Source organism: Rhinoraja longicauda, chromosome 15, assembly GCF_053455715.1.
Source record: "Rhinoraja longicauda isolate Sanriku21f chromosome 15, sRhiLon1.1, whole genome shotgun sequence".
NCBI lineage: Eukaryota > Metazoa > Chordata > Chondrichthyes > Rajiformes > Arhynchobatidae > Rhinoraja > Rhinoraja longicauda.
The window spans coordinates 44,139,317-44,163,697 of NC_135967.1; the positions used below are offsets into that span (position 1 = coordinate 44,139,317).

Sequence of the window (24,381 nt, forward strand, 5' to 3'; positions counted from 1 at the left end):
TGGAGGTGTAGGGGAGGGTGGAGGGGGTGGGGTGTGGGGGAAAGTATAACATTCATTAATCGTGTATAAAATGCATCTTATCACATTAAATATAGAGTGACACACAGCGTGGAAACAGGCCCTTCACCGGCCAACAATGTCCCAGCTACACTCGTCCCACTTGCCAGTGTTTGGTCCATATCCCTCCAAACCTGTCCATGTACCTGCCTAACTGTTTCTTCAACAATGGGATAGACCCAGCCTCAACTACCTCCTCTGGCAGCTTGTTCCATACACCCATACCACCCTTTGTGTGAAAAAGTTACCCCTCAGAACAGTTTTTACCCCAGGGCCATACGAGAACTGAACACTACCTTTGCACTAGGCAACACTAAAAAATCTTTGTACTTAACATAATTGTATTTAATTGTATTTATGTATTTATTTGTTTTTGCATTTATTGCATATATGTTTGTACGCACCGTCAGGATTGGCTATTTTTTAATTTCGTTGTACTCGTTGCAATGACAATAAATGAATATTATTATTATTATTATTATTATTATTATTATTATTATTATTATTATTATTAAATCTTTTCTCCTTCACCTTAAACCTATGTCCTCTGGTCCTCGATTCACCTACTCTGGGCAAGAGAAGCTGTGCATCTACCCGATCTATTCCTTTCATGATTTTATACTCCTCTATCAGATCCCCCCCTCATCCTCCTGCGCTCCATGGAATAGAGACCCAGCCTACTGAACCTATTCCAATAGCTCACACCCTCTAGTCCAGGCAACATCCTCGCAAATAGTTTCTGAATCTTTTCAAACTTGACAATATCTTTCCTATAACATGGTGCTCAGAACTGAACACAATATTCAAAATGCAGTCTCACCAACGTCTCATTCCCCTGTAACATGACCTCCCAACTTCTAGACTCAATACTCTGACTGATGAAGGCCAAAGTGCCAAAAGCCTTTTTGACCACCGTATCTACCTGCAACTTGACCTTCAAGGAACCCTGCACCTGTACTCCTAAATATGTTTGTTCATTTTGAGAGGAAGCAATGGCATATTTTTTAAAACAACCATTACAGAAGTGTGAAAACACACTTAACTCCAGAGCAGTCTGAAGAAGGGTCTCGATGCTTTCAAGAGAGAGCTAGATAGAGCTCTTAAAGATAGCGGAGTCAGGGGGTATGGGGAGAAGGCAGGAATGGGGTACTGATTGTGAATGATCAGCCATGATCACATTGAATGGTGGTGCTGGCTCGAAGGGCCGAATGGCCTACTCCTGCACCTATTGTCTATTGACCCAAAACATCACCCATTCTTTCTATCCAGAGATGCTAGCTGTCCTGCTGAGTTACTCCAGCTGTTTGTGTCTATCTCCAGATTCAGGGACAGTTTCTTCCCAGCTATTATCAGGCAACTGAACTATCACCACCTAGAACTACTATCTATACATTGGAGACCCTCAGACTATCTTTAAATGAACTTTACTGGGCCTTATCTTGCACGAAACGCTATTCCCTTTATCGTGTATCTGTACACTGTGGACGGCTCGATTGTAATCATGTGTAGTCTTTCTGCTGACTGGCTAGCATGCAACATAAAAAGCTTTTCACTGCACATAGCCCATAGAAAATCTTAATTGCATAGGTTAGTGTTGTGCAGTGTTCCAAGACCCCCGGTGCATGTGGGAAGAAGTTGTTCTTGAATCTGGTGCTCAGCCTTTCCAGAACCCCGTACCTTACCTTACCTTGTCGTGGGACAGGTGTCAGAGGTTATGGGGAGAAGGTGAGAGAATGGGGTTAGGAGGGAGAGATAGATCAGCCATGATTGAATGGCAGAGTAGACTTGATGGGCCGAATGGCCTAATTCTATTATTCCTTATGACCTTCCCGATGGTAGAAGCAAAATGAGAGCTTGGCCAGGGTGATGTGCATCTTTAATGATTGCGGCAGACCTTTTTGAGGCAGCACCTTGTATAGATACCTTTGATGGTGGGGAGGTCAGTGTCTGATGGACCGACCGTGTCCACCACTCTCTGTAATCTCCTTCGTTCCTGTATTTTCACTGGCTGAGTTCCTTCAGAACTGTTTCTGGCTGTAGATCCAGCTTCTGCAGTTTCTTGTCTCTCCAAGGAACTGCTTCATTTGATTTATTCTGGATAAAATAAAATATTCAGTAGGAAAAAAGCACGTTATAGTCTTCTATGATGATTTTCATTTAAATCCATGTGAATCGCTCTTCTTGTGCTTTCCCTACAACATTTTTACATCTACCTCCTCTTTCCATCTCTCAGGCAGTGAGGCAGCAGCTCTACAACTACGCCACCGTGCCAAGCTATTGTGCCACCGTGCCAAGCTATTGTGCCACCGTGCCACCCTTACTGCGCCACTGTGCTTCCCTCACTACCTTACTTAGTGCCCTGTTCTACAGTTTCCTTTCTTCCTGATCCACAGGCCTTGATGTCACAGCTAGCACTGATTTAAATGTACCTGCAGTCCTTTGCTTTTTGATCATTCTTTTATTTTAGCCCTGATTCCTTTGTTGCACATCTTTCCTACAGTTTCTCCTTTCTTTTTGCCTCTCTCTTCTCTCACCCCCCCCCCCCCCCCCCCCCCAATACTGATACTGATTATTGTATTATTTTGCTCTTATGGAATGGAATACTTTATTGTCAACTCATTGAATGGAATACTTTATTGAATACTTGAAATTCTTTGCTTGCATACCCAAGGTATACTAATAGCGGCCAGCTAAGGCACTGACAAAGTTACAAAGTACGATGGCTCCTCCTTTGTTCGCCCACACCGCATGTTGGGGGAGTCCAGAACCAGGGGCCACAGTTTAAGAATAAGGGGTAGGCCATTTAGAACGGAGATGAGGAAAAACTTTTTCACTCAGAGAGTTGTGAATCTGTGGCATTCTCTGCCTCAGAAGGCAGTGGAGGCCAATTCACTGGATGCTTTCAAGAGGGAGCTAGATAGAGCTCTTAAAGATAGCGGAGTCAGGGGGTATGGGGAGAGGGCAGGAACGGGGTACTGATTGAGAATGATCAGCCATGATCACATTGAATGGCGGTGCTAGCTCAAAGGGCCGAATGGCCTACTCCTGCACCTATTGTCTATTGTCACTCATTCCGGTTCCTCCATTGTTCTTCCCCGTCCCTCACAGCGGTCCCCCTGCGCCGGGTCCTCCATTGTTCTTCCCCTCAGCCCCCACGTCAGTTCCCCCACGCTCTCATCGACCACTGACCATGGTTCGAGCAGCTATTGAGCTATTTTGAGCAGCTGCCCAAGCTTTTGAGTCTGAAGAAGGTCCCCACCTATTCCTTCTCTCCAGTGGTGCTGCCTGACCCGCTGAGTTACTCCAGCATTTGTGTATATATCTTTAGTTTTATGCAATCTTACCTCTTGACCTTTGCAATTTTAATTGCATAGTTTTATTGCAACATCGAGCAATGATGTGCATTTTATGTTACTTCCACTTTTTGTTTTATGTGCAAGTCCATTGGCATTTAACTTCTGCTGCCTAAAGACTTCTTTTATTCCCACTTATGTTCCATTTTCATGGTGATCTATGTAACCGAATCTTTCATTGCATTTCCATTTCTATTTGTTGTGTTTTTGATTCATAAGTTCATAAGCGACAGGAACAGAATTCGGCCATTCGGCCCTTCAAGTCTACTCAGCCATTCAATCATGGCTGATCTATCTTTCCCTGCCAGCCCGTTCTTGTGCTGTACTGTTCTATGCTCAATGCAATTACTGCTTAGGTATTTTTTCAATGCTTTTTTGCTGCTTTAGCTCTTGTTAAATTCTCTGTACACTCCCGCCATAAATAGTTTCCCTCTTCCTCGTAAATGTTTTCACTTTTTGTCAAAATTTTCTTTAGTGTGACCACACCAACATCTTGTTGATGCTTTGATTTCTCTGTGCTCCCAACTCAACACCAGTAGGCCAGTCCTGAACCCCATAGCAACACTCACCACATAAACCATGACAAGACTAACTGCTGGCGATTCGATCCTATCCAACAAATAAATACAGATACAAGGAACTGCAGATGCTGTTTTACAAAGAGAACGACACAAAGTGTTGAAGTAACTCATAGGGTCAGGCAACATCTCCGGAGAACATGGAAACGTCATGTTCACAAGTTCTAGGAGCAGAATTAAGCCATTCAGCCCATCAAGTCCACTCCGCCATTCAATCATGGCTGGTCTATTTTTCCCTCTCAACCCCATTCTCCTGCCTTCTCCCCATAACCCCTGACAACCTTACTAATCAAAAATCTGTCAATCTCCACCTTAAAAATACCCATTGACTTGGCCTCCACAGCCATCTGTGGCAATGGATTCCACAGATTCATCAGCCTCTGGCTAAAGAAATTCTTTGGTCAGACGGTGGTGAATCTGCGGACATTATTGCCACGGATGGCTGTGGGGGCCAAGTCAATGGATAGGTAACGTTTCGGGTCAGAACCCTTCAGACTGTTTGGGGGTGGGGGAGGAATGCTAGTGCGGCACGGTGGCGCAGCGGTAGAGTTGCTGCTTTACAGCGAATGCAGCGCCGGAGACTCAGGTTCGATCCTGACTACGGGTGCTGCACTGTAAGGAGTTTGTACGTTCTCCCCGTGACCTGCGTGGGTTTTCTCCGAGATCTTCGGTTTCCTCCCACACTCCAAAGACGTACAGGTATGTAGGTTAATTGGCTGGGTAAATGTAAAAAAATTGTAAAAATTGTCCCTAGTGGGTGTAGGATAGTGTTAATGTACGGGGATCACTGGGCGGCACGGACTTGGAGGGTCGAAAAGGCCTGTTTCCGGCTGTATATATATGATATGATAAGAGAGGGGGCACTTCAAAACCTAGTGTAAATAGGTGGATATAGGTGAGGGTTGGGGGGGATTGATGGTCAGATGACTAGACAAAGTCCAGAGGTGAACAGGTGGATGGTGTGAGACAAAAGGAGAATCTCTGGAGGACGTGGATAGATGATGTTTTGGGCCAGGAAGGGTTCCTACCAGGGTTGCCAACTGTCCCATATTAGCCGGGACATCCCGTATTTTGGGCTAAATCGGTTTGTCCTGTACGGGACCGCCCTAGTCCCGTATTAGTAGGGTTGCTAATTTTCTCACTCCCAAATAAGGGACAAAGGGTGACATCACCGCCCCGCGCCCCACGTGACCTCACCCAGCCAGCGGCCACGTGCTCCCGCTCCACCAATGGTGGCCGCCCGGGAGTGAGGAAGTTGCCGACCCTAGTTCCTACCCAAAACGTCACCTATCCATGTCCTCCAGAGATGCTGCCTAACTTGCTGAGTTCCGCCAGCACTTTGTGTTCTATGCATGATTCCAGCATCTGCAGTTCCTTGTCTCTACCTTCTATGATTTTTGCTCCATCTCATTGAAACTTGCAAAGGTGTTAAAAATCTTGACAGGGTGCATGTTTCCCCTGGCTGAAGAATCTAGAACCAAGGGTTGATTGATTGATTGATGGATTGATCGATACCTCATTATCACATGTGAAATGTCACAGTGAGATTTGTTGTTTTGCCGACCATACGCCAAGTATGCAAAGAGTATAGGGCGCTGGCCGACAAAGTTACAAAGTGTTCAATGCAGTCTCCAAACATAAATTGGAGGGACAGCATCTCATATTTCACTAGGGCAGTTTACAACCCAGTGGTATGTATATTGATTTTTCTAACTTCGTAACCCATGCATCCCCCCTCTCTCTCCATCCCTCCCCCAACCAAGTCGTACCAGCTTCAAAGTCATTTTGTTGAGTCTCATTGTCTGTACTCGTTTTCACCCAGCCCACGGCTCACAATGGCCTGTTTCCTTGGTCATCGTTAATTTTTTGCATATCTTTCATTCATTTGTTCCATATCTCTCCACATCACCATCCATATCTCTCGTTTCCCTTTCCTGACTCCCAGTCTGAAGAAGGGTCTCGACCTGAAATGTCATCTATTCCTTTTCTCCGGAGATGCTGCCTGTCCCGCTGAGTTACTCCAGCTTTTTGTGTCTATTCCCAATGTCCCCTCTTTGTTCTTGGCGCCCGCCCCCCCCCACACCAGGTCCCTCTTTGTTCTTGGCGCCCGCCCCCCCACACCGGGTCCCTCTTTGTTCTCTTGGCGCCCGCCCTGCCCACACCAGGTCCCTCTTTGTTCTCTTGGCAGCCCCCCCCCCCCCCACGCCGTGAGATGAGAAGAAACTTCTTCCGTCTTGGCCATGGAATGGTCTTCGACGTTATGGCTTAGTCTCTGAGTTCACTGAAAGATCAAGGATATTAAGGGAATCAAGGAGATGGGATCGTGTAGGAAAATGGACACAAGCTGGAATAACAACCATAATCACATTAAATACATACAGAGATACAAGAGCTTTATTTGTCATTCGGTACCAAGGTACCGAACAAAATTAAATGGTAGAACATGCCTGAAGGGCCAAAGATCCTTCTTCTGCTCTGAAGTGAAAGCCCGCCCATCGATAATGTTGATGCATTTGTGTTCCTTTCACCAAACACATAATATTTTTACTTGTAGGGAGGAACTACTGTTTTAAACCGAAGACAGATAGACACAGTAACTCAGCGGGGCAGGCAGCATCTCTGGAGAGGAGGAATGGGTGACGTTTCGGGTCGAGACCCTTCTTTTTAATCGTCCTTTTTAAGAACTCCTTTTAAAATATTTCTAACCGTCCTCTCATCTGCAGCAAATTCCTCGTGACGTAATTGTCAGAGGAATTGTGGGCTCTCCCAGAATGTCGCTGACACCTGCTGCTTCATTTTAGTTCTACGTTAGAAAAAATATTGTTCAGATTGCTTCAAAAAATAAAACACCTAAGCTGTACAGGTCTGCAGCAACACAATCTAGACAGTACTCTATCCTGTCAGTGCGTAATATGCTTACGTAATAATTTAATTGATTATTAACATTCTGTTTTATAGAAATCATTGTATTCTTGCAAATTAATATTATAGAGTCACAGAGTCAATCATTCTGACAGCATGGAAATGGGTCCTTTGGCCAATACTTTCCATCTACACTAGTCCAACATACCTGTATTTGGCCCATATCCCTCCAAACCTGTCCTGTCCATGTACCTGTATAAATGTTTCTTAAATATTGGGATGGTCCCTGCCTCAACTACCTCCTCTGGCAGCTCGTTCCATACATCCGCCTTCCTTTGTGTGAAAAACATACCCCTCCGATTCCTATTACTGTAAATCTTTCCCCCCATCACCTTAAACCAGTGTTCTCTGGTACTCAATTCCCCTACTCTGGGCAAGAGACTCTGTGCGGCTACCCGATCTATTCCTATCATGATTTTATCCACCTCCACAAGATCACCCCTCATCCTCCTGCGCTCCAAGGAATAGAGCCCTAGCCTGCTCAACCTCTCCCTATCGCTCAGACCCTCGAGTCCCGGCAACATCCTTTTAAAATTCTTTTAAATGTAATAAAATGTTTCAGAAAGTACATCACACGAGAAAACTATCTCATTTAACGTAGAGCATAGTACAGAACAGCACAGAAACAGGCCCTTTGGTCAATCAAAACATGATGCTAGGTTAAACTAATCTCTTCTGCCCGCACGTGATCCCTCTACCCCCATTCACTGCAGATCCATGTGCCTATCTAAAAGTCTCTGAAATACCACTATCAAATCTGCCCCATGCAGCACATTCCAGGACCTCACCACCCTCTGTGTAAAAAATACACCCAACACACCTCTGTTAAACTTTTGCCCCTCTCACCTTAAATCTATGCCCTCTAGTCTTTGAAATTTCCACACAGGGAAAAACGTCCAGAGACTGTCTACCCTATCTATGCCTCTCATAATTTTATATACTTCTCTCAGGTCTAACCTAAAACTCCGTGCTCCAGAGAAAACAATCCAAGTTTATCCAACCTCTCCCAAATTGCCAATACTCTCAAATACAGTTCAACTTCTAAGAAATACAACTCTACTTTGAGTAAATTCTCATGGTAAATTACCTTTGGAGTTCAGGATTGCCTCAAAAATCCTCTTCACAGTCCATATACATCCTTTCTGGGATGCATTACCAAAACTACTCTGAAGGTGGCTTCAATGTTGATTTCTCTCACCAGGTAGCATCGGCATTCCCTCTCTCTCTATTCCCTCCCCCACCCAAGTTGCACCCATCTCTCTACATCATCGTCTATATCTCTCCTTTCCCTTATCGCTAACTGAAGTTTGAAGAAGGGTCTCGACCCGAAACATCACCCATTCCTTCTCTCCAGAGATGCTGCCAGTCCCGCTTAGTTACTCCAGCATTTTGTGTCTATTTTTGATCAAAGAATAGATTGGTTACAACATCAGTTCTACTCCTTTGTACTCCAGCAGATATAAAGACCAGCATCTCTTTGTTTTACATGTTTCCTTAACTACCAAAGTACAAGGACATCAAATCTCTCTGATTCTTTCACTTCTCATTAGTAAACCAGATATTTTTAACACAGTGTATGTCAGGATGGCCGAGTGGTCTAAGGCGCCAGACTCAAGGAATAAAGTCCTTCTGCAGTCAAGTGGGTGTTCTGGTCTCCAACTGGAGGCGTGGGTTCGAATCCCACTTCTGACACACTACATTTTGGGCCACACTCACATTGCCAGAGCCTTGGGTTCAATTTTAACCAATAAAAATTAGGTTAATATAAGAAAAAAACTGCAGATGCTGGTACAAATCGAAGGTATTTATTCACAAAATGCTGGAGTAACTCAGCGGGTCAGGCAGCATCTCGGGAGAGAAGGAATGGGTGACGTTTCGGGTCGAGACCCTTCTTCAGACGGATGTCAGGGAGGCGGGACAAAGGAAGATGTACTTTTACCAACTAAATTAGGTTAATGTTGGATTGGTGTAAATTGAATGTGTAGGAAAGAACTGCAGATGCCTGTTTACACCGAAGATTGACACAAAATGCTGGAGTAACTCAGTGGAAAAGGCAGCATCTCTGGATGGGTGACGTTTCGGGTCGAGACCCTTCTTCAGACTGAAAGTCATGGGAAAGGGAAACAAGAAATATAGATAGTGATGTTGAGAGATATAGAACAAACTAATTAAATATATGCAAAAGAGTAACAATCATAAAGGAAACAGGTCATTGTTAGCTGTGGCTAGGTGAGAACGAAAAGCTGGTGTGACTTGGGTGGAGGAGGGATGGAGAGAGAGGGAATGGAGGGGTTACTTGAAGTTAGAGAAATCAATATTCATACCCCTGTCCTGTCCCCTGAGTTACTCCAGCATTTTGTGTCCATTGCATTTCTCCAGAGATGTTACCTGACCCGCTAAGTTACTCCAGCATTTTGTGTCTATCTTCGGTTTCAACCATCATCTGCAGTTCCTTCCAAAACATTTTGTCTGCTCCACTTCGAAGTCTCCTCAAGGTGTGTCTACTTTGAAGAAGTTCTCCTCCTCTCTCCGATGAGAGTTCTGCAACGTCCTCTCTCGCTGCTCTTACACTTCCTTATCTCTGTATCTCCCTCTGCCCTGACTCAGTCTGAAGAAGGGTCTCGACCCGAAACGTCACCCATTCCTTCTATCCAGAGATGCTGCCTGTCCCGCTGAGCTACTCCAACATTTTGTATCTATCCCCTGGGTTGTCAGCTGCCCAAGCGAAATATGAGATGCTGTTCCTCCAATTTGCGTTTAGCCTCACTCAGACAATGGAGGAGGACGAGAATTCCTCTTCACATTCCCACACTGACCTTTCTGTCCGAGGCCTCCTCCATTGTCAGAGTGAGGCTAAACGCAAATTGTATCAACACCACCTCATATTTCGCTTGGGCAGCTGACAATCCATCCCGACCAGAAATGTCACTCATTCCTTCTCTCCAAAGATGGTGCCAGTTATAGAAACATAGAAAATAGGTGCAAGAGTAGGCCATTCGGCCCTTCGAGCCTGCACCGCCATTTAATATGATCATGGCTGATCATCCAGCTCAGTAACCTGTACCTGCCTTCTCTCCATACCCCCTGATCCCTTTAGCCACAAGGGCCACATCTAACTCCCTCTTAAATATAGCCAATGAACTGGCCTCAACTACCTTCTGTGGCAGAGAATTCCACAGACTCACCACTCTCTGTGTGAAGAAATGTTTTCTCATCTCGGTCCTAAAAGACTTCCCCCTTATCCTTAAGCTGTGACCCCTGGTTCTGGACTTCCCCAACATCGGGAACAATCTTCCCGCATCTAGACTCTCCAACCCCTTAAGAATTTTATATGTTTCAATAAGATCCCCCCTCACTCTTCTAAATTCCAGCGAGTATAAGCCTAGTCTATTCAGTCTTTCTTCATATGAAAGTCCTGCCATCCCAGGGATCAATCTGGTGAACCTTCTCTGTACTCCCTCTCTGGCAAGAATGTCTTTCCTCAGATTAGGAGACCAAAACTGTACACAGTACTCCAGGTGCGATCTCACCAAGGCCCTATACAACTGCAGCAGAACCTCCCTGCTCCTAAACTCAAATCCTCTTGCTATGAATGCTAACATACCATTTGCTTTCTTCACTGCCTGCTGCACCTGCACGCTTGCTTTCAATGACTGGTGCACCATGACACCCAGGTCACGTTGCATCTCCCCTTTTCCTAATTGGCCACCATTCAGGTAATACTCTGCTTTCCTGTTCTTGCCGCCAAAGTGGATAACCTCACATTTATCCACATTGTATTGCATCTGCCATGCATTTGCCCACTCTCCTAATCTATCCAAGTCACTCTGCAGCCTCCTAGCATCTTCCTCGCAGCTAACACTGCCACCCAGCTTCGTGTCATCCGCAAACTTAGAGATATTGCATTCAATTCCCTCGTCCAAATCATTAATATATATTGTAAATAACTGGGGTCCCAGCACTGAGCCTTGCGGTACCCCACTAGTCACTGCCTGCCATTCCGAAAATGACTTAGATGAAGGGATTAAAAGTACCATTAGCAAATTTGCAGATGATACTAAGCTGGGGGGTAGTGTGAATTGTGAGGAAGATGCAATAAGGCTGCAGGGTGACTTGGACAGGTTGTGTGAGTGGGCGGATACATGGCAGATGCAGTTTAATGTAGATAAGTGTGAGGTTATTCACTTTGGAAGTAAGAATAGAAAGGCAGATTATTATCTGAATGGTGTCAAGTTAGGAAGAGGGGATGTTCAACGAGATCTGGGTGTCCTAGTGCATCAGTCACTGAAAGGAAGCATGCAGGTACAGCAGGCAGTGAAGAAAGCCAATGGAATGTTGGCCTTCATAACAAGAGGAGTTGAGTATAGGAGCAAAGAGGTCCTTCTACAGTTGTACCGGGCCCTGGTGAGACCGCACCTGGAGTACTGTGTGCAGTTTTGGTCTCCAAATTTGAGGAAGGATATTCTTGCTATTGAGGGCGTGCAGCGTAGGTTCACTAGGTTAATTCCCGGAATGGCGGGACTGTCGTATGTTGAAAGGCTGGAGCAATTAGGCTTGTATACACTGGAATTTAGAAGGATGAGGGGGGATCTTATTGAAACATATAAGATAATTAGGGGATTGGACACATTAGAGGCAGGAAACATGTTCCCAATGTTGGGGAAGTCCAGAACAAGGGGCCACAGTTTAAGAATAAGGGGTAGGCCATTTAGAACAGAGATGAGGAAGAACTTTTTCAGTCAGAGAGTGGTGAAGGTGTGGAATTCTCTGCCTCAGAAGGCAGTGGAGGCCAGTTCGTTGGATGCTTTCAAGAGAGAGCTGGATAGAGCTCTTAAGGATAGCGGAGTGAGGGGGTATGGGGAGAAGGCAGGAACGGGGTACTGATTGAGAGTGATCAGCCATGATCGCATTGAATGGCGGTGCTGGCTCGAAGGCCTGCTGAATGGCCTACTCCTGCACTTATTGTCTATTGACCTGTTTATTCCTACTCTTTGCTTCCTGTCCGCCAACCAATTCTCTATCCTGCTGAGTTATTCCTGCATTTTGTGGCTCCACAGGATGAAGGTGAATATTTTAGGGAATAGATTTAGGGAATAGTTTACAGTACATAACTATCAGTTATGCTTTAGTTATGCTTATGTACTGTAAACCATTCACCCCCAAGTTCCAACCTTCAAATCACCAGAAATAGCCTCTCTCTACCATTTTGGTTGCACTCTACAATCGTAAAAACATCAATCCCTTGAAGCTTTTTCTTTAAATTCCAAGAAATACAACTCTACTTTGAGAAATCTTCATTACAATTTACCTTTGGGGTTCTGGATTGACTCTATAAATCCTCTTCACAGGACATATACATCCCCTGCAGTTTGCATACCGGGCCAATAGATCGGTGGATGACGCAGTCAACCTCAGCCTGCACTTCATCCTCCAGCACCTAGACCCCAAGGGGACCTATGCCAGGATTTTGTTTGTGGACTTTAGCTCTGCATTTAACACCACTGCGCCAGAGCTACTACACTTCAAACTCTCCCAGTTGACTGTGCCTGAACCCCTCTGTCAGTGGATCATCGACTTCCTGACAGACAGGAAGCAGCATGTGAGGCTGGGAAAGCACATCTCGGACCCACAGACCCTCAGCATAGGAGCACCCCAGGGCTGCGTACTCTCCCCTCCCCTTTACTCTCTCTACACCAATGACTGCACCTCCACAGACTCCTCTGTCAAGCTCCTCAAGTTTGCGGATGACACCACCCTGATTGGACTGATCCAGGATGGGGAGGAATCTGCCTACAGAGGGGAAGTGACACAGCTGGCGTCCTGGTGCCATCGCAACAACCTGGAGCTCAATGCTCTTAAGACAGTGGAACTAATTGTAGACTAGGAAAGCTTCCCCATCCCTTCCCCCCACTCACCATCAACAATACCACAGTCACATCTGTGGAGTCATTTGAGTTCCTTGGAACTAATCATCTCCAGGGACCTTAAATGGGGGGCCACCATCGACTCCACAGTCAAAAAGGCCCAACAGAGGATGTACTTCCTGCGGCAGCTGAGAAACACAATCTGCCACAGGCAATGATGGTCCAATTCTATACTGCCATCGTTGAGTCCGTCCTCACCTTCTCCATCATGGTCTGGTTTGGCTCAGCCACCAAGCACGACATCTGGAGGCTGCAACGAATCGTGCGATCAGCTGAGAAGGTTGTTGGCTGCAACCTTCCCCCCATTGACGAACTGTACACTGCAAGGGCCAGGAAGCGAGCAGGCAAGATCATCTCTGACCCCTCTCACCCTGGCTACAAACTCTTCGAAGCACTTCCCTCTGGAAGGCGACTCCGGGCTGTCAAAGCAGCCACAGCCAGACATAAAAACAGTAGTAGTAGCTCTACACAATAACCAAAAGTCTGTAGTCTCTTTTTGCTCTGGTTTATTTCACTCATATATTTAAACCGTAATGTTGTATTCTTAATGTTTAAATGTTTTATGCTTTATTCTTAATTGTTCATGTTGTTACTTGCGAGCGGAGCACCAAGGCACATACTTGTGTACGTACTTGGCCAATAAACCTATTCATTCATTCATTCATTCATTCATTCATTCATTCATTTATTGTGAGGCGTGGCACCAAATATACTCCAAATGTGGTTTCATCAGATATTTGAATAGTTGCAACATTACTTCTATTCTTTTGTATGCTAGTCTTTAAGAATTAAAGATCAGCATTTTGTTTTTTTTAATCCTGTTCATTTTTCAGGACATTAAATCTCTGAGTCTTTGGCTCCTCATTTTCCAACCCAATTATATTTCAGACAGTGTATGTCAGGATGGCCGAGTGGTCTAAGGCGCCAGACTCAAGGAATAAAGTCCTTCTGCAGCCAAGTGGGTGTTCTGGTCTCCAACTGGAGGCGTGGGTTCGAATCCCACTTCTGACACACATCATTTTGGGTGCACTCACAACAAAAGAATCTTGGGTTCTCTACTAATCAACACCAACGTGATTAATGTAGGATTAATGCAAATGAGATGGGTAGTGCAAACTCGGTGGGCCGAAGGGACACTTTCTGTGCTGTATTTCTCTATCACTTCATGATTATGTTGTAGGATAACAGACATGTAGCCATCTTCAGTGACAGGAAAACACTAAGTACTGAAGGGAGACTTTGCGTTTTGCTCCAGATTCCAGCATCTGCAGTTCCTTGTGCCTTCAGTGACAGGATGAAGGTGAATATATTAGGACACAAAGTGCTGGAGTAACTGAGTGGGTCAATTTGAAGAAGGGTCCCAACTCAAAATATCACGTATCCATGTTCTCCAGAGATGCTGCATGACCCACTGAGTTACTCCAGCACTTTGTGTCTTTTTTTGTAACTTGGCATCGGTAGTTCCTTGCTTCTGAATTCATTGCCACAGATGACTGTGGAGGCCAAGTCATCGGGTATTTTTAAAGTGGAGATTGTCAGATACTTGATTGGTATGGGACTCATGGGTTCTGGGGAGAAGGCAGGAAAATGGGGTTGAGAGGGAAAGGTAGATCAGCCATGATGTAATGGCAGAGTAGACCTGATAGGCCGAATGGCCTAATTCTGGTCCCATGACTGATGAGCGTGAACTTATGAATATATTAGGAAATAGTTAACAGCACGTAAGAATAACCCCATTCACTCACCTCCAGGTTCTTTGCCCTCAACTCAGCAGAAATAATCTCTCTCTCGGACTTTGGTTCTCCTCTGCAGTCACAGTGTCACAGAGCGATACAGTGTGGAAACAGACTCTTCAGCCCAACTTGCCAACACCGGCTCACATGTCCCAGCCACACTAGTCCAACCTGCCCGCACTTCGCCCTTATCCCTCTAAACCTGTCCTATCCATGTACCTGTCTAACTGTTTCTTAAGCAATGGGATAGTCCCAGCCTCAACTACCTCCTCTGGCAGCTCGTTCCATACACCCACCACCCTTTGTGTGAAAAGGTTACCCCTATTAAATCTTTTCCCCTTCACCTTGAACCTATGTCCTCTGGTCCTCAATTCCCCTATTTTGGGCAAGAGATTCCGTGCATATACCCAATCTATTCCTCTCATGATTTTACACGTAAAAACTTGAATTCCTTCATCATTTATCTTTAATTTATAAGGAATACGACTCTACTTTGAGTAAACTCTCATACTAAAATACTTTTGGAGATCCTGTTTGCCTCTATAAATTCTCTTCACACCCTTTATCAATTGTTTCACCAAAATGATTCCAAATGTGGTTTGATCAGTGAGTTGATTGGTTGCGAAATCAGTTCTACTCCACTGTACTTTAATCGCTCAGATATAAGGACCGTTATTTATTTAACTTTTAACTATCCAGATATAAGGACATCAATTCTTTCAGAATTAAAGGATGTTCTTTTAGGAAAGTGATGAGGAGAAATTTCTTTAGTCAGAGGGTGGTGAATCTGTGTAATTCTTTGCCACAGAAGGTTGTAGAAGCCATGTCAGTGGATATATTTAAGGAAAGATAGATAGATTCTTAATTAGTGCGGGTGTCCGAGGTTATGGGGAGAAGGCTGAAGAATGGGGTTAGGAGGGAGAGATAGATCAGCCATGATTGAATGGTGGAGTAGACTTGATGGACCGAATGGCCTAACTCTGCTCCTATCACTTATGACCTTGTGACCTTATAATTCTTGCTGTGTTTTTGCATCTTCATTCTTTAAGCACTTTATTTTCCATGCAGTGTATGTCAGGATGGCCGAGCGGTCTAAGGCGCCAGACTCAAGGAATAAAGTCCTTCTGCAGTGAAGCGGGTGTTCTGGTCTCCAACTGGAGGCGTGGGTTCGAATCCCACTTCTGACATACTACATTTTGGGCTGCGTTCACAATGCCAGTGATGGGATTCAATTCTAATCAATAAAAATGAGATTAATGTAGAATTAGTACAAATAGTAGGATTAGTACAAATAGGACGGCTCATGGGCTAAACGGTCTCTATCTGTGCTGTATTGCTCTATCACACTTGGATAGAGTTGTAGGATAGCAGACAGGTAGCCATGAAAACAGACAAGTGCTGGAGTAACTCACCGGGTCAGGCAACATCCCTGGAGAACATGGATGGGTGACGTTTCAAGTCAGGACCTTTCTTCGGACACATTTCAGTGACAGAAAAACGCAAACTGCTGCTGGAACACCTTGTGTTTTGCTCAAGATTCAAGCGTCTGCTGTTCCTCGTGTCTTTAGTAGATGAAGGTGAAATATTCGGAACAGTTTACAGTACATAAGCATAACCCCTTGTTAGGCTTAAACACTGTGAACTATTAACTCGCAAGTGCATAACACTCAAATCAGCAGAAATTGTTGCTCTCTACCGTTTTGGTTCCCTTATGTAATCATAAAAACTTCAATTCCTTGACGCTCTGTCTTTAAATTTCAGGAAATACAATTTTACTTTGAGTAATCTTCATTGTAATTTATCTTTGGAGTTCTGGATTGACTCTGTAAATCCTCTTCAAAGACATATACATCCTTTCTGAGGCATGACACCTAATCTACTCCAAATGTGGATTCAACAGAGATTTGAATAGTTGCAACATCATTTCTATTATCTTGTACGCTAGTCTTTTAGATATAAAGATCTGCATTTCTTTTTTTAAATATCTTTTATACTTATTCATTTAACTACTCAATGTTTAGGACATCAAATCTCGCTGAGTCTTTGGTTCCTCATTTGTAACACAGTTATTATCCATGCAGTGTAGGAAAATAACTGCAGATGCTGGTACAAATCGAAGGTAGTTATTCACAAAATACTGGAGTAACTCAGCAGGTCAGGCAGCATCTCAGGAGAGAAGGAATGGGTGACGTTTCGGGTCGAGACCCTTCTTCAGACTGATGTCAGGTGGGTGGGACAAAGGAAGGATATAAGTGGAGACAGGAAGATAGAGAGAGAACTGGAAAGGGGGAGGGGAAGAGAGGGACAGAGGAACTATCTAAAGTTGGAGAAGTCAATGTTCATACCGCTGGGCTGCAAGCTGCCCAAGCGAAATATGAGGTGCTGTTCCTCCAATTTCCGGTGGGCCTCACTATGGCACTGGAGGAGGCCCATGACAGAAAGGTCAGACTGGGAGTGGGAGGGGGAGTTGAAGTGCTCAGCCACTGGGAGATCAGGTTGGTTAAGACGGACTGAGCGAAGGAGTTGAGCGAAACGATCGCCGAGCCTGCGTTTGGTTAGCCATGCAGTGTATGTCAGGATGGCCGAGTGGTCTAAGGTGCCAGACTCAAGGAATAAAGTCCTTCTGCAGTCAAGCGGGTATTCTGGTCTCCAACTGGAGGCGTGGGTTCGAATCCCACTTCTGACACACTACATTTTGGGCAACACTCATAGCGCCAGAGACTTGGGTTCAATTCTAACCATAAAAATGAGATTCATAGAAATGGGTGATAGACACAAAAAGCTGGAGTAACTCAGCGGATCAGGCAGCATCTCTGAAGAGAAGGAATGGGTGATGTTTCGGGTCGAGACCCTTCTTCAGACTGATTAGGGATAAGACGGTGATGTGGAGAGATAAAGAACAATGAATGAAAGATATGAAAAAAAGTAACGATGATAAAGGAAACAGGCCATTGTTAGACAATAGACAATAGACAATAGGTGCAGGAGTAGGCCATTCGGCTCTTTGAGCCAGCACCGCCATTCAATGTGATCATGGCTAATCATTCTCAATCAGTACCCCGTTCCTGCCTTCTCCCCATACCACCTGTTAGCTGTTTGTTGGGTGAAAATGAGAAGCTAGTGGGATAGAGAGAGAGGGAATGCCGTGGCTACCTGAAGTGAGAGAAATCAATATTCATACCACTGGGCTGTAAGCTGCCCAAGCGAAATATGAGATGCTATTCCTCCAATTTGCATTTAGCCGCATTCTGACAATGGAGGAGACCAAGGACAGCAAGGAGGTGTTGCAGTGCTAATTATTTAGGTGCCGGAGCTGTCACTGGTGCTGGTGCAGCCACTGTTAAATTCCCCGCTAGAAAAAATACCCCGCTGTTTATTTTGGCTTTTTTTTACAGAGGTGCCGGAGCATGGCTCCGGCGAGCCCCGGCAGCACTGCACCCCTGCAGAAAGGTCTGTGTAGGAATGGGAAGGAGAATTAAAGTGTCCAGCAACCGGGAGATCAGGTTGGTTCAGGCGGCCTCAGCGAAGGTGTTCTGCGAAACGATGGCCCAGTCTGTGTTTGGCCTCGCCGATGTTTGAGAGTCCACATCTTTAGCAACGGATACAGTAGATGAGGTTGGAGGAGGTACAAGTGAGCCTCTGCCTAACCTGAAAGGACTATCGGGGTCCCTGGACAGAGTCGAGGGAGGAGGTATAGCGACAGGTGTTGCATCTACTGCGGTTGCAGGGGAAAGTACCTGGGGAGGGGGTGGTTTGGGTAGGAAGGGATGAGTTAAGACAATAGATAATAGACAATGGACAATAGGTGCAACAGTAGGCCATCCGGCGTAGGCAGCCAGTGATGATCCGCATGGTGTCGTTGAGGGTGGCGTACTCAGCGGCGCTGTACACGAGTGCAAGAGCACTGGTTCGAAGAGTAGATGTCCTGGCACCCCATGACGATCCGGCCAAGCAACACAGGAGGTTGTTCTGTGCCAAGACTTTAGCACAGAGAGCTTCAAGGTGCAGAAGCAGAAAAAACAGCATTCAGTGACTGATGCACTAGGACACCCAGATCTCGTTGTACTTCCCCTTTTCCTAACTTGACACCATTCAGATAATAATCTGCCTTCCTGTTCTTACCACTAAAGTGGATAACTTTAACCAGGGAGTTGCGGAGGGAATGGTCTCTGCGGAAGGTGGAAAGTGGTGGAGATGGGAAAATGTGACTAGTGGTGGGATGCTGTTGGAGGTGGCAACGTGAAACATCACCCATTCCTTCTCTCCAGAGATGCTGCCTGTCCCGCTGAGTTACTCCAGCTTTTTGTGTCTATCTGCAGTTCCTTCCTACACATTAGTGGAAATGGGGTCGTCTGTGCAGATTCAGTGGGCTGAAGTGACTCTTTCTGTGCCATATCACACGATGATTACATTGCTGGGTAACAAACACGTAGCCATTTTCAGTGACAGGAAAACACAAAGTTCTGGGGGAACACTTTGTGTTATCCTTAAAATTCCAGCATCTGCAGTTCCTTGTGTCTTCAGTGTCAGGATCAAGGTGAGTTATTCAGAATAGCTTACAGTACGTAAGCATAATCCCTCGTTATGCATTATGCGCTGTAAACTATTCAACCCCAAGTTTTTAACTCTCAAATCAGACGAAATAGTCTCCCTCCAGCATTTTGGTTAGTTTCCAATCATGAAAACTGCAATCCCTTGATCCTTTATCCTTAAATTTCAAGAATTACAACTCTATTTTGAGTAATCTTCATTGCAATTTACTTTTGGAGTTATGGTGTGGTGTTTCACCAAATGTGGATTCATCAGAGATTTGCTTCTACTCTTTTCTATGCTCTTTTTTTTAAAAGAAAAAGCAGCACTACAAAAAAATAATTCTTTTACACTTGTTATAAAGACATCAAATCTTTCTGAGTCTTTGACTCCCCACTTTTTAAGCCAGTTATTTTCCATGCAGTGTATGTCAGGATGGCCGAGTGGTCTAAGGCGCCAGACTCAAGGAATAAAGTCCTTCTGCTTCTGCAGTAAAGTGGGTGTTCTGGTCTCCGACTGGAGGCGTGGGTTCAAATCCCACTTCTGACACACTACATTTTGGGCCACACTCACAGCGTCAATGCCTTGTGTTCAATTCAAAAACCAATAAAAATGAAATTAATGTAGGATTATTGCAAATGGGATAGTTGGTGAGAGTGGCCTGAAGGGACTCTTTCCGTGTCATATCACACTATGACAATGTTGTAGGACAACAGACACGCTGCCCTCTTCAATGACAGGAAAACACAAAGTGCTGGGGGAGCAATTTGTGTTTTGCTCAAAATTCCAACATCGTAACTTCTGTGACTGAATGAAGGTGAATATATAAGGGAATAGAGTGCTGGAGTAACTCAGCAGGTCTGTCTGAAGATGGGTCCCAAACCGAAACGTCGCCCACCCATGTTCGCCAGAGGTGCAGCCTGACCCGCACTTTGTTATTCCAGCATTTTGTGTCTTTTTTTTTGTAAATCTGCAGTTCCTTGTCTACAGTATGAATGTATGAATGAATACTTTATTGTCATATGTGACGTCACAGAGATTTTCTTTTGCTTGCATACCCAAGAGTCGCCACATAAAGGCGCTGACAAAATTACAAAGTTTACAGAGTATACACAGTAGGTACATAAGCAGTTTCAGAGATTTGACTGGTTGCAACATCTGTACTACAGTACTCCTCTATACTATAGACAATAGGTGCAGGAGTAGGCCATTCGGCCCTTCGAACCAGCACCGCAATTGAATGTGATCATGGCTGATCATTCTCAATCAGTACCGCGTTCCTGCCTTCTCCCCATACCCCCTGACTCCGCTATCCTTAAGAGCTCTATCTAGCTCTCTCTTGAATGCATTCAGAGAATTGGCCTCCACTGCCTTCTGAGGCAGTGAATTCCACAGATTTACAACTCTCTGAGTGAAAAAGTTTTTGCTCGTCTTCGTTCTAAATGGCCTATCTCTTATTCTTAAACTTACTCTCCTCTAAACTATTCTTATTCTTACTCTAGTCTTTGAGATTTAAAGACCAGCATTTCTTTTTTTTCTTCAGTTATCTTTTTTACCTGTTTATTTAACTACCCAGTTAAAAAGATACCATGCTCTGGGACTGTGGCTCCTCACTTTTTAAGCCAGTTATATTTCAGACAGTGTATGTCAGGATGGCCGAGTGGTCTAAGGCGCCAGACTCAAGGAATAAACTCCTTCTGCAGTGAAGCGGGTGTTCTGGTCTCCAACTGGAGGCGTGGGTTCGAATCCCACTTCTGACACATTAACTTTTGTGGTGCACTCACAACGCCAGAGTCCTTGGTACAATTCTAAGCAATAAAAAGGAATTAATGTAGGGTTAATTTGCGAATAGGAAGTTCCATACGGAACTGGGTGGGCCGAAGGAGGAACTCCTTCCTTTCTTTCTGTGCTGTATTTCTCTATCATACTATGATTATGTTGTAGGATAACAGGCGTGTAGCCATCTTCAGTGACAGGACATCAGAAAGATGGGGGAACATTTGCATTTTGCTTCAGTGTCTGCAGTTCTTGTGTCTTCAGTGTCAGGATGAAGGTGAAATATGCGGAATAGTTTACGTCAAGTCAAGTCAAGTCAATTTTATTTGCATAGCACATTTAAAAACACCCCACGTTGACCAAAGTGATGTACATCAGTTCAGGTACTAAGAAACGAACATACAATGGCACACAAACATAACAGCACATACGCAAACAGTTTATAGCGCCCCCTCAGAGGGCCTCAAATGCTGGGGAGTAGAAATAGGTTTTGAGCCTGGACTTAAAGGATTCGATGGAGGGGGCAGTTCTGATGGGGAGAGGGATACTGTTCCACAGTCTCGGAGCTGCAACCGCAAAAGCACGGTCACCCCTGAGCTTAAGCCTAGACCGCGGGATAGTGAGTAGCCCTAAGTCGGCCGACCTGAGGGACCTGGAGATAGAGTGGTGGGTTAGAAGATTTTTGATATGGGGGGGGGGCAAGCCCATTTAGGGCTTTGTATGTGAATAGGAGGAGCTTGAAGTTTATTCTGTACCGTACTGGGAGCCAGTGCAGAGAGGCCAGAATCGGGGTGATGTGGTCCCTTTTACGGGTACCCGTCAGGAGTCTCGCTGCGGTGTTTTGGACCAATTGCAGGCGGGACAGGGATGATTGGCTGATCCCAGTGTATAGGGAGTTGCAGTAGTCTAGGCAGGAGGAAATGAATGTGTGAATGATTTTTTCAATGTCGTCAAATTGGAGGAATGGTTTGATTTTAGCTATGGTACGAAGCTGGAAGCATACAGCCCCTGCCTTGTTACTGATGTATTCCATTATGGTTGCTCCTCTTTTTACCGGGTGATATTTGATATTAGGATCATTGGGCAAAACACTGATTATTAGCGTAAGTGCTGGAGGAACTCAACAGATTAGCATCTGCAGTGACTCCTTGAAAACAATGGAAATAGAGCTAATTGAAATTAAGTTTCTGGTCGCAGGGGAAGTAAAGTCGGTTGTCATGAAATGCTTTGAGAGGCTAGTCAAGAAGCACATCTGCGCCCTCCTTCCTCGCAACATGGACCCACTACAGTTCGCATACCGTCCGAACAGGTCCACGGATGATGCGGTCTCCCAGGTTCTACACACCGCTCTCTCTCATCTGGACAGCCAGGGGGGCTATGTGAGGATGCTGTTCATTGACTTTAGTTCAGCATTCAACACAATAGTCCCCAGCAGACTGGTTGAGAAGCTGCTGGAACTGGGGCTTAGCACCCCTCTGTGTGCCTGGGTCCTGGACTTTCTCACTGCCAGGCCCCAAGTGGTCAGGATGGGGGAACACACATCTAGCTCCCTCACCCTGAACATAGGATCCCCCCAGGGCTGCGTCCTTAGCCCCCTACTGTACTCCCTGTACACACATGACTGTGGGGCCAGGTTCAGCTCAAACTCCATCATCAAGTTTGCTGATGACACTGTGGTGGTGGGCCGGATCTCCAACAACGATGAGAAGGCCTACCGGGAGGAGGTGGCTGATCTGGCACTCTGGTGTCAGGACAATAGCCTCCTCTTGAATGTCACTAAAACAAAGGAGCTGATTGTTGACTTCAGAAGGGCTAAACATCCAAGGACGTACACGCCACTGGAGATAAATGGGTCTATTGTGGATAGGGTGAGCAGTTTTAAATACTTGGGAGTCCGCATCGCAGAGGATCTGACGTGGGCAACGCACATTGCCGCACTGGTGGGTAAGGCTAAGCAGCGCCTTTACCACCTTAGACAACTGAGGAAATTCAGTGTCTCTGAGGATCCTTCATTGCTTCTACTCTGGGGCTGTAGAGAGCATCCTGTCCGGCAACATTACAGTCTGGTTTGGGAACAGCTCTGCCCAGGACAGGATGGCCCTGCAGAGAGTAGTGCGTTCGGCAGAACGCACCATAGGAACTACACTCGTCCCCCTGCAGGACCTATACATCAGGAGGTGCAGATCCAGAGCAAGCAAGATCATGAGGGACCCCTGCCACCCCAGTAACGGACTGTTCCAGATGCTACTATCAGGCAAACGCCTCCGCTGTCACGCTGTGAAAACGGAGAGGATGAGACGGAGCTTCTTCCCACAGGCCATCAGGACTGTCAACTTTTATAACCCCAGAGACTAAATTTTTGTCGACACTAATAGTAACTTATTAACTTTATTTATATGCTGTAACTGTAATTCTTTTTGTGCACAACCCGCAGGCATTGCCACTTTCATTTCACTGCACATCATGTATGTGTATGTGACAAATAAATTTGACTTGACTTGACTTGACTTGATGCCTTACATGCAAGTGTTTTGAATTATTTTCCAATTATGATCTAAAATGTTGCGAGATAAATCTTAATAAACCAGGCTTCTGAACTGTTCTTCCCAAAGTTAAGTGCAGTTCCGATTCTCCAACCCACCTCATTGTGGAAATTGGACTTTTTCCTCTGGAACTGTTTCACTACAATGCTGAGAAACTATATTCTTTCTCCTCACTCTACGCATTGTATTTGAGTCTGGCTTGATTGTATTTATGCTTGGTGTTATCTGATTCATTGGATAAGCATGCGAAACAAAGCTTTTCACTGTGGAAACAAAGAACCACAGATGCTGGTTTACAAAAGAGAAAGACAACGGGGTTGCAGTGACTCAGCAGGCCAGGCCGCAACAATGGAGGGAAGGGATGTCACTGCGGATTCTGGTTTACGAAAATGCTGGAGTAAAAACATTTAGGGTTGAGACCCTTCATCAGACTGATAGAAACGTCACCTATTCCTTCTCACCAGAGATGCTGCCTGAAATCTCCAGAGCAACTACTTACTCCAGCATTTTGTGTCCACCAGCCATTTAATTCAGGATGGCTTGCTTGATTATTTAAAAGAAAATGTTAAAATTATTTTAATGTAACAAGGAACTTGAGAGTATTAGTAAAATCATTTTAATGTAACAAGGAACTTGAGAGTATTAGTAAAATCATTTTAATGTAACAAGGAACTTGAGAGTATTAATAAAATCATTTTAATGTAACAAGGAACTTGAGAGTATTAATAAAATTATTTTAATGCAGTAAGGAACTTGAGAGTATTAGTTTACAAATGGAATGCCATATGTCTTAAATTAAAAATTTTAATGCAGGAAAAAGTGTATGTCAGAAGTGGGATTCGAACCCACGCCTCCAGTTGGAGACCAGAATACCCGCTTTGCTGCAGAAGGACTTTATTCCTTGAGTCTGGCGCCTTAGACCACTCGGCCATCCTGACATCTATACAAATACATCTGATTACCAG

General features: G+C 45.0%; 7 non-coding genes across 7 annotated transcripts; 6 read left to right on the forward strand and 1 right to left on the reverse strand.

The window, feature by feature from the left end:
* Positions 1-8,488: 8,488 nt before the first annotated feature.
* trnal-caa (transfer RNA leucine (anticodon CAA)) lies at positions 8,489-8,602 on the forward strand. Its single transcript has 2 exons — positions 8,489-8,526; positions 8,557-8,602. It is a non-coding gene; the product is annotated as a tRNA-Leu (tRNA).
* A 5,129-nt stretch (positions 8,603-13,731) lies between these two features.
* trnal-caa (transfer RNA leucine (anticodon CAA)) lies at positions 13,732-13,845 on the forward strand. The gene is made up of 2 exons: positions 13,732-13,769; positions 13,800-13,845. It is a non-coding gene; the product is annotated as a tRNA-Leu (tRNA).
* Positions 13,846-15,640: 1,795 nt separating this feature from the next.
* trnal-caa (transfer RNA leucine (anticodon CAA)) lies at positions 15,641-15,754 on the forward strand. Its single transcript has 2 exons — positions 15,641-15,678; positions 15,709-15,754. It is a non-coding gene; the product is annotated as a tRNA-Leu (tRNA).
* A 1,385-nt stretch (positions 15,755-17,139) lies between these two features.
* Positions 17,140-17,253, forward strand: trnal-caa (transfer RNA leucine (anticodon CAA)). The gene is made up of 2 exons: positions 17,140-17,177; positions 17,208-17,253. It is a non-coding gene; the product is annotated as a tRNA-Leu (tRNA).
* A 2,273-nt stretch (positions 17,254-19,526) lies between these two features.
* On the forward strand, positions 19,527-19,646 carry trnal-caa (transfer RNA leucine (anticodon CAA)). Its single transcript has 2 exons — positions 19,527-19,564; positions 19,601-19,646. It is a non-coding gene; the product is annotated as a tRNA-Leu (tRNA).
* A 1,097-nt stretch (positions 19,647-20,743) lies between these two features.
* Positions 20,744-20,857, forward strand: trnal-caa (transfer RNA leucine (anticodon CAA)). Its single transcript has 2 exons — positions 20,744-20,781; positions 20,812-20,857. It is a non-coding gene; the product is annotated as a tRNA-Leu (tRNA).
* A 3,383-nt stretch (positions 20,858-24,240) lies between these two features.
* Positions 24,241-24,354, reverse strand: trnal-caa (transfer RNA leucine (anticodon CAA)). The gene is made up of 2 exons: positions 24,317-24,354; positions 24,241-24,286 (listed from the first exon to the last, which is right to left on the reverse strand). It is a non-coding gene; the product is annotated as a tRNA-Leu (tRNA).
* Between the last annotated feature and the right edge of the window lie 27 nt (positions 24,355-24,381).